The following is a 9,194-nucleotide window of genomic DNA, read 5'->3' as shown; positions in this document are numbered from 1 at the left end:
CTTTTAGAAAGAATGCAGATTTAAGGCACATCCATATTGACTTCATTTTCAGACCCGCACACCACATCCATCTTTTGTATGCAGTGTTAAGCAGTTATTGTCTCTGGATTTGTCACTTCAAGCAAAATGATTTACAAATAGGTAATCTTCACATCCTTTAATGGTCTACTAAATATTGATTATAGGAGCTTTAATCACCATACAAGAAGTAATGAGGGTGTTAAAGGGAACTGTGTAAATTATGTAATCAATACTTGCTGTAATATGTATTCAATACAGCATGAACTTCTTTGTGAAATACTTCTTCTTAGCTACGACTATATTGATGCACTCGCTGAGTCCTAGAATCAAAAGCTTTGTGAATAAATATTAACCACTCTGTTTATTAACCAACCAGTCCTCCAGCACAGCATAAGATAATACATAACACAATGCTTAAGTCATTCTAAATTCAGGCCCTTCGCTTCTCAGACCCATAACTTTTCCTACTACTTTTGATCACAGCTTTGTTTTGCTCCCTGAATGCAGAATTTGGTAAAAGTTATTGAAAAATACAGAGGAAAATCTGTAAAATGTGATTGAAATAATAATAAAAATGTTGGGCAAAACTTCAGTGTTTAATGGCTGTATTCTTCACAGCTACATTTACGAGCATTTAAATGAATGTTTAAACACACCAAGTTGAACGCCAACTCTGGAAATCTATAGTGACATTGTTTTTTGAGGACATGTAGAAGGTGAGGCATTGCTGCAAGCCTATACAGCGTAATTAAGACATTCAGAAATCTGGCAACTCAGTAGGGTGGAAAGCACATTGCTGAGATGCTGCTCTGTCCTCTAACTACTGATCTGGCAACTGGCAGCATCGTCCTGTAATTAGCTCTGACATGAATACAAGGAGCACACACGGATGCAGTGTGTGATGAGCAAACAAAGGATGGTACTGTATGACAAAAATACTAACATCAAGAGCTCTCGCTGTACTCCCCTTCTCCTTTATTCTCTCCTGTCTTGTTTTACTCATCACATTGGAGCATTTATATGACTTTATTTAAAAAAAAATAAAAATGTTTCTCTGTTTGCAACAGCTTCCAGTGTGTTCAGCCTAACCCTCTCTGCCATTGTCTGTCAACATCCCCCTTGTGCATGTCTGCTGCGTCATTCTGGCCTGACCCACATAACCTGTGGTCATCAATTTTGTATACTGTTGAAGTATTATGATGCACGAATTCTTGTGGCAGCAAGGTCCCCCTGGGGATGTGAACAGTGCTATGTCAGGCACACACTTGGACACAAACACACAAAGAAAGCATAGCTGCAGCAGTCATTCACTGACATAAGCCCCCTCTAGCAAAAACACACATGAACAGCACTGCAGCCTATTCATAGGCAGAGAAACATGGTGAAAGACTGCACAGTCTGAGAGGAGTTGATAATATCGCAGTGTAGACACTGGGTGTACGGAATAAAGAAATAAATGGAACGGATAATTAAAACATATAATGTAATCGGCTAACACAGACACTCCGAAACCTTCTACAATGTTTGACAGATGTAGTTGTGAAGCGTGCACAGCGGTTTATCAGACTGGAAGTACTAAGAAATTTTTACAGTAAGCATGTCGCACAGTGAATGTTTCTGGATGTTTTGGAAAAAAAGGTATGCTCAGTGTAGACGGTGGGTGAAATGCACAATGTCGGTCAATTTTGGGTTCTGTGCTGTTGTCGTAAATGCCACATTAGTGAAATCACAGTGTTTAGTCAGTGAATCAATGGAAAGGCCTGAGGGTTGGCCTGTAGGCTTTTCCACCCCAGGGCAGAGTTGCCTTTGTTTACCATAGCAAACTGTGCTGGATTAACGCCCAACAGCGTCTCCACTTTCTGAGAATCCTCAGAAAAATGGACCTGAAAAAGGAGCTGCTGACCGTCTTCTACCGCTGCTCCATTGAAAGTGTGCTGACATATTGCATCGGTGTGTGGTTCTCCAGCTGCACCACAGCACACAGAAAGGCACTCCAGAGGGTCATCAACATGGCCCAAAAAATCATTGGACATCCTCTTCCCTCCCTGAAGGCCCTATACAGCACTCGCTGTCTCAAGAGGGCACGCAGCATCCTACGGGACTGCACACACCCAGGACACCGGGTGTTTAAGCTGCTGCCGTCTGGCAGGAGGTTCAGGCTGCTGAGGTCCCGAACAAATAGACTCAAGGACAGCTTTTACAACAGGGCAATAGCCCTGATCAATGTAAATAGCTGACCTGACTGGATACCTCCCTGGACTTTTTAGGGGGAGGTAACAATGTTTAAAACGATAACAATAATATTTATATTTATAACAAGGTGCAATAATAATTAATGTGCAATAATAACAGTGTGCAATACACATACACTTATTCTTCTTTTTTATACTAAGTTAATATACTGTGTTGTGTTGTTTGTTACGTTGTGATGTGTCATATCGTGTCGTGTTGTGTTATATGTAGTGCCGACGTAGGACAGTTTTTCCAATTTCATTGTACTACTGTACTATGTATGACTGTGCAATGACAATAAAGACTTATCTTATCTTATCTTATTAGCGACACTCACAGCAGCCTACACACGCAGCATGTACTAAATGTCTCCATTATCTCCCAGCTTACTAGTGCAAAAGGGGCAGGTGGTGGCAAGTCTGACAGCTTGTTATGCAAGCCCACCCAAACCCCTTTAATTACTCGCTCCTTGAGCTAGACATGTATAGTACACAGTGTACATACTGGACAAAAGTGACAGATTTACCACTTGAAATGTGTAATTTCTAAAACAATAACTCACTAATTTCACACAGACATAGACAACAAAAAGGGATTTTTCATTTTATCCAGCAAATGTCAGTTTTGTCTGTCACTGAAACATTTTGCCAAAGTCTACTAGTTAATTGCTGCAATGAATTAATGAATGAATAACATGACACGTGGCAGAGTGGTTACTTTTAAAAAGCAAATTCTGTGAAAAAGGTCTGAAATAGCACAGTCCTGATGGCTCTGCACATGTCTCAGGGAAAAGTTAACATCAATGCAAGATGATCATCAGTGAAGACATGCAGCACTGGTTTTGTAATGCAAGGTCGAGTTAGCTAATGGAGCAATACATGCTTTATGATTTAATTTCGGTGATGATAAATGTTTTCACTTGGCTTGTTTTGACATTTCCCTGACTGGATATCTAGCTCACACAACAAGAAAAAAAATGATGAAAAACATATTTAATAAACACAGATGTCCTGATAATTACAGGATGTGTAATTTATTGTTCATATTTCCATATATATAATAAAGGATTTCAAAGATGATGAGTATTTGATGTATTGATGTAATCTGCTGGTCGTAAGGTTGGTGGTTCGATCCAGTCTTTAACGTCCAGTTATACTTGAGTAACTGAATGTGTGTGCATGTTAGATAGAAATCATTTACATAGGAAGAACATAGAACAAGTGCTTCTATGAATGGGGGTGAATGAGGCAAGTTGTGTAAATTGCATTGAGTGTTCTGAGGTGAAACGCGCTGAACCAGTCCATTTACCATATGAGTATTTGGATATTACGTCACTGCAGTGTGCAATATATGCTAGTGTAAGTGAAGTGGAAATGTTTTTTATCTGTATTGCAGTTGTATTGTTTTTACATAATTTGCATTGTGACATGTCTGATCAGTTTTGCAGCATTTAGCTGAATGTGAGCAGTAAATACACTTCCTGCTATTTCTATCAGCAGTTCAGAAGACCAGCTTTCAACTGTTCCCATGTCATTAGGGAATACTGCAGCGGGTAGGTCCGCATGTTGGATTTGTCTTTATGCCGAATGCCTGTCTTGACCTAACCCATAAGGGGAGTTGTTTTTCCAGCAACTGTTTGCTTTCCAAGCAAATGTGTAAAGCATTACACTATGGAGCCACTAGTTTCTGTCAGCAGCTTCATCATCAGCAAACACAAGTGACCTGGTTCGGGCAGGCATATGTGCCTATTCATGGAGACATCTCTTGATTGTAGAGTTTGGCGATAACAGGCCGAACTCCACAAAGTGTTCTTGACTTGGTTAGATGTTATGGAGTTGTTTTTCTTAACCATGCACATTGTTTTCCTTCTGTAGTCTTTCAGGCATCTTAGTGTTCCTGAACTGGCCATTCATTCATTTTAAGAATGAACCTAAATTGTTTGTTCGTCAACTCTTTTTTTTTTTTTTGCAAACTCTGTTGTAGGTTTATTCAGATTTTTCACTAATGATAGCTTCCTTCACTTGCTTTGTGATCTCTTTGCCAATTACACTGAAAAGCTGTAAACAGTTTGAAATTACAGTCATTTTCCAACAATATGATTAAAAAGAACTGTTCCAACAGTTTTTGGTAAACTCGCATAAATTGAAGAGGAAAGCACTTCAATTGCATGTTGATTGTTTCATTTTAAATGAACTGAAGTGGTATACAGAGGCAAAACTTGTGTCTTTTGTGTAACAAACTAGGTAGGTAATGATAATCTGAGTATATACAAAATGCAGTTTTTAAATGATGATTTTATTTATGGTAGAAAAAAGCTATACAAACCTACCCGGCCCTATGTGAAAAAGTAATTGGCCCCTAAACCAAACAACTAGTGCCAAGGTTTATCCCCTTGGTACCAAGAAGTGCAGTCAAGCATTTTCAATAACTACTAATGAGTCTTTCATATTGCTGTGGATACAATTTTGGCTAAAACATTTACCTGTATTGTAGCAGATAAATATTCAGGTGTGTCTATCGAAAAACCAGTCCATGCATTTGTTACTTCTAATCTGGAAATGGACTAAAATCAAAGAGTACTAACAGAGAATAGAAGGAGAGAGCATATATCTCACACATTAGCATCTATTCAGTGGTTCCCTGTTAAACCTAGAGTGGATTTTAAAATCCTTCTTCTCAAATACAAAGTCCTGAAGGAATATGATCTCTATATATCTTAAAGACCTCACAGTAGCATAATATCATAATAGAGAACTTTGTCCTCATATGACAGGCTTACTTCTTAAGAAAGGAGTTCTTCCTCCCCACAAAGTGCTGCTCATAGACGATGGTCTAATTGCTTTATTTCTAATATTTTAGGGTCTTTGCATTAAACACCCCAAGGTTACCACTGTTATGATCTGGCTCTATGTAAATAAAACTGTCACTAACGTGTGCACATTAGTCTCAGATTCTTGAACATTCCAACTATTCTTCTTCTTCCATCTCCATCCTCTTCACTAAATACACTGTATGAACAAAGGTACTGGACCACCTACACATTGTATATGCAGGAAATTCTCAGCTATGGATACCCAGGCCATGAAGCTCCTGATACACAGTTTTTGTGCTGATGTTGATTCCAGAGGCAGTTTGTAGCTCACTATAGCATGAAGATTTTTCCACACTATGCACCCCAACACCCAGCAGTCCTGCGTTGTAACTTCATGACATCAGGCATTTCATGACTTTTTATCCTGTCTAGCAGCTCGATGTTTAACATGCTATATCTAATATATCCTCTTCTGCACATGTCTAAACCATTTCAGCTTTGCCTCATTAACTTGGTCTCCAAACCTGAACTGTCCCTCTTATATATACTAATCTTGTCCATGCGGGTCATTCCCAGTGAATCTGGGTCATTCCCAGAGTTTAGCATCTTTTACTTGGCCACCTCCAGTCTCCACCAGTCTCTTTATATGACCGCTCCATCCTATCCATGGATCGTCCATCCAAGAAGAAAGCCTTCCTTGATAAAGGGAGTCAAGAAGGTTGTATGTTAACAATCTAATTTATCTTCAGCAATAACAAATGTCCCATAAAGCTTTAATGTTTTAAAGATGTGGTAACTGGAAGAGAACTTTAATGCGTTTGACTTCATCCCAACATCAGTGAAACCGCTCGTGAACGGCTCTAGCAGCCTGTCTAGTGACATTATAGTCCTGCGGTATGACAACACCACAAGGGGAATGCATTTACCTCACCGTGTGCTCAACTAATGCTGTAAACACAGTCTAATGCACCTCAGCCAGTTATCCAATCATGTAGTGCAATCATTACTTGTAGTGTTTCACAGTAGATGGCCATCTGTATCCCTTCAGACTTAAAACCTTGTTTAACATCTTGCAACTGACACTGAGCATCAATGACCGTTTTTTCTCTCCAAAGCCTCTAAACATAAATCTGTATGGACGGTGAAAAGAGACGAAAAAAATTAATCACATTAGACGTTTCATCTGGTTTTTTGCACTGACCTTTGATATCTGCACGTTTACTGGAAACTATGCCTTGGATGCTAGTTGTATGAGGCTAAGAGATTCCAATTTATTGCTTCACAGAGGTGTTGGTTTTATGCAAATGTGACCTTTAAAGTGACAAATGTTAGATATCTTATGAAACTGGCAAACACCACTACTAGTCATTGAGATAGATAGAGAAAGACAGAATGAAGGAGTTGTGGCAGCATTAGAGACTAGATAGATAGATAGATAGATAGATAGATAGATAGATAGATAGATAGATAGATAGATAGATAGATAGATAGATAGATAGATAGATAGATAGATAGATAGATAGATAGATAGATAGATAGATAGATAGATAGATAGATAGATGGATGTTGTTTTTTCCACCCCCTCCCTATCCATCCCATTTTCTTTACCTTCCTCTATACAGCTCAGGCTTTATCTTCCCAAGGACTGAAGGCTGAATGTTGATAGAGTGATTATCCAATGCTTTAATGCCAACTTAAGATTAACACATAGGAGGTTGTTAAATCATACTTTTATGGAGCGCTCCTTGTTAGCACAGAACCGATCAAGGTCACGGACCTATCTTGACCGGGTCTTCAGCACACTAAATGAGCAGAGCCTTACTGGGACATAATGGAAACATATCTTTAATAGTTATCTGTGGCATCAACCCCGAGGAGAGCAAAGGGAGAGAGAAAAGTGATGAAAGGGGGAGGTAATGGCAGCTTGCCTAAGAGGAAAGACACAAATTCTATTAGGACCTATATTTAAACTGGAGCTCTTTTACTCAATTTCTCTTTCTGCCTCTCGCTCCCTGTCTCTTTCATGAAATGAGACACACACACATGCGCGCACACTCACGCCTACACACACACACACACACACACACCGAAGCTGAACAAAATGAAAAACAGAGAAAAGAAGTGACCTCACGAAAGAAGCGAGCCTTTTTCAAATGGATACTAATTCCTGAAGGTTAATCAGTTTTTCTGTGAAACTTGAATAACGATGCTAAATCTCAGGTGCTTTTTTTTGGCGTTAAATTCTGTAAGTACCAAAAGCAAATGAGAGAAGCAGAGCAAATTCCCCTGCAATGCACCTGCAATGAAGACATTTTCCATATGCAAACAAGACAATTCCATCATTTGCATTTTCAGCTCAATGGGCAGAAAATAAATCACGAGGAGAAATATTCACAACAGCAGTGTAATAAACAATTCTTGTTCAGCCCTGCTATGCTTGAGAGAAAAAAAATCAAAGTCTTATTTTTTTTTAATTCAGGCTCTTTCATTTCTTTATTCCCATACTAGTTCCCTCTTCATCATCAGCCTCCTTCCAGTAGCACATAGGAAGTTGGGAAGCAGATTTCCATGGCTCCATTTCACACTAACTAGCATGCACAGAATCAATAAAACTGCTGCCGTATTACATTCATGTTTATGCAAACAACCCAAACAAACTGCAATACGAAAACAAACCAGATACCACTGTGTATCTTTTAATGGGATCTTTCCCATGCACACTGAAAGTCTGCTATTGCAGTACTCATAATAATAGAACATTTCATCAGGCATGATTTTAGGGGAGCTTAGCGATATCCGCTGTGACTTCATGCTTACGAGACAAACTTTAAATACTGGCCAACGTGCAAGTGAGATGTATCCCCTGCTGTCCAGTGTGTGGGCTGTGTACTGCCACGCAGGGAAGAGCTCCTGCCAACAAACAAATGTTCTTCTTTATGTCTAGAGTATTTCACTTTCATTACTCACAGACTGCATTCCCCTGCTCCATAATCAAATCTTCATGTGACTGAGCTGAAACTCAGTTACTAGCGCTACTAGAAAAGCAAAAATACATGCATTTGTGGATGTGCACAGGCTAAACTATATTTAGTTCTTGAAAAAACAAAATCTGATGTAAATCTGATGGAAGCAGGTGCAGTGCACTTTAAGTCATTATCTGGAAAAACCTATATCCTACTGTTGGGATATCAGTCTGAAAAGCCCTCTCAGTCTGACCTTGTATTACCTCTCTCAGGTATGCAGACCAACCAAAAAAGACAAAAAAAGAATCGGCTGTGGAGGACACAGATGTAAATTCGCCCTGATGTCATTTCTGAAGTCATTTATTCATCTTGAAGCCAATAAATGAGATTTTATTATATCTCCAGGCCACTGGAGCTGTTAGTGTAATGTGTGGTTCATATAGTCTGAAACAGAACAGCTTCAGAACCACATGACCACCCAATCAAAGGCCTATTGTTGGCATTCACAATGGAATAAGTATTGTACAGCCCACACAGAAAGAGAGTGCATACCTATCGCAGGACACACACATGAACACCGCTGAGAACAAAAACCTGGCATTAAATTATTCACATATAACGTGGCAACCAAGGATTTTGGCTGTGCTCGCCCCTCCTCGCAGGTAGTTTCATTTTATTCTGGCTGATGAAACCTTTGCTCATGATAAGGCTGTGGAAGGTGAGTGTGCGTTAAAACTGGAATTACTGGAAGTTATCAGACTCCATGAAAGATGATTAAAATCCGTCCAACCCTTACAGGTGCTACAACATTAACGGGAGGCTTAGGGAATTGTCAATCAAGCACCGCCTCTACGAAGGAAAGTCTAATCAGACGCCATTATTAAAATGGCCCAAGTGCATGTAGTGTGCAGTGGATTTAATTGAAATGACTCATAAATCTGATCCCAGGTTGGAAGAAACATTCAAGTAGTCAAGTGATGGAACACATTTGAGTCCTTTCTGCTACTTAGCTTTTTATAAAGCTAAGGCTTTCCCCTCGGACACGTGCTAAGAACAACCCAAGTTTGTCTTTTCTGATCTGAGCTATGTCTGTCGTGTTTCAGGCCTGCTTCCTGAACAAAATGACTCAGTGTGCATCAGAAATTAGTGAGGGTCAGCATTGCCTA

The sequence above is a fragment of the Aulonocara sp. 'chitande type north' Nkhata Bay genome, linkage group LG7 (assembly GCF_057382095.1).
Source record: "Aulonocara sp. 'chitande type north' Nkhata Bay isolate Kocher_YH1m ecotype deep benthic linkage group LG7, A_spYH_male_GT1.1, whole genome shotgun sequence".
Lineage (NCBI taxonomy): Eukaryota > Metazoa > Chordata > Actinopteri > Cichliformes > Cichlidae > Aulonocara > Aulonocara sp. 'chitande type north' Nkhata Bay.
Note: the sequence above shows the minus strand (reverse complement) of the source record.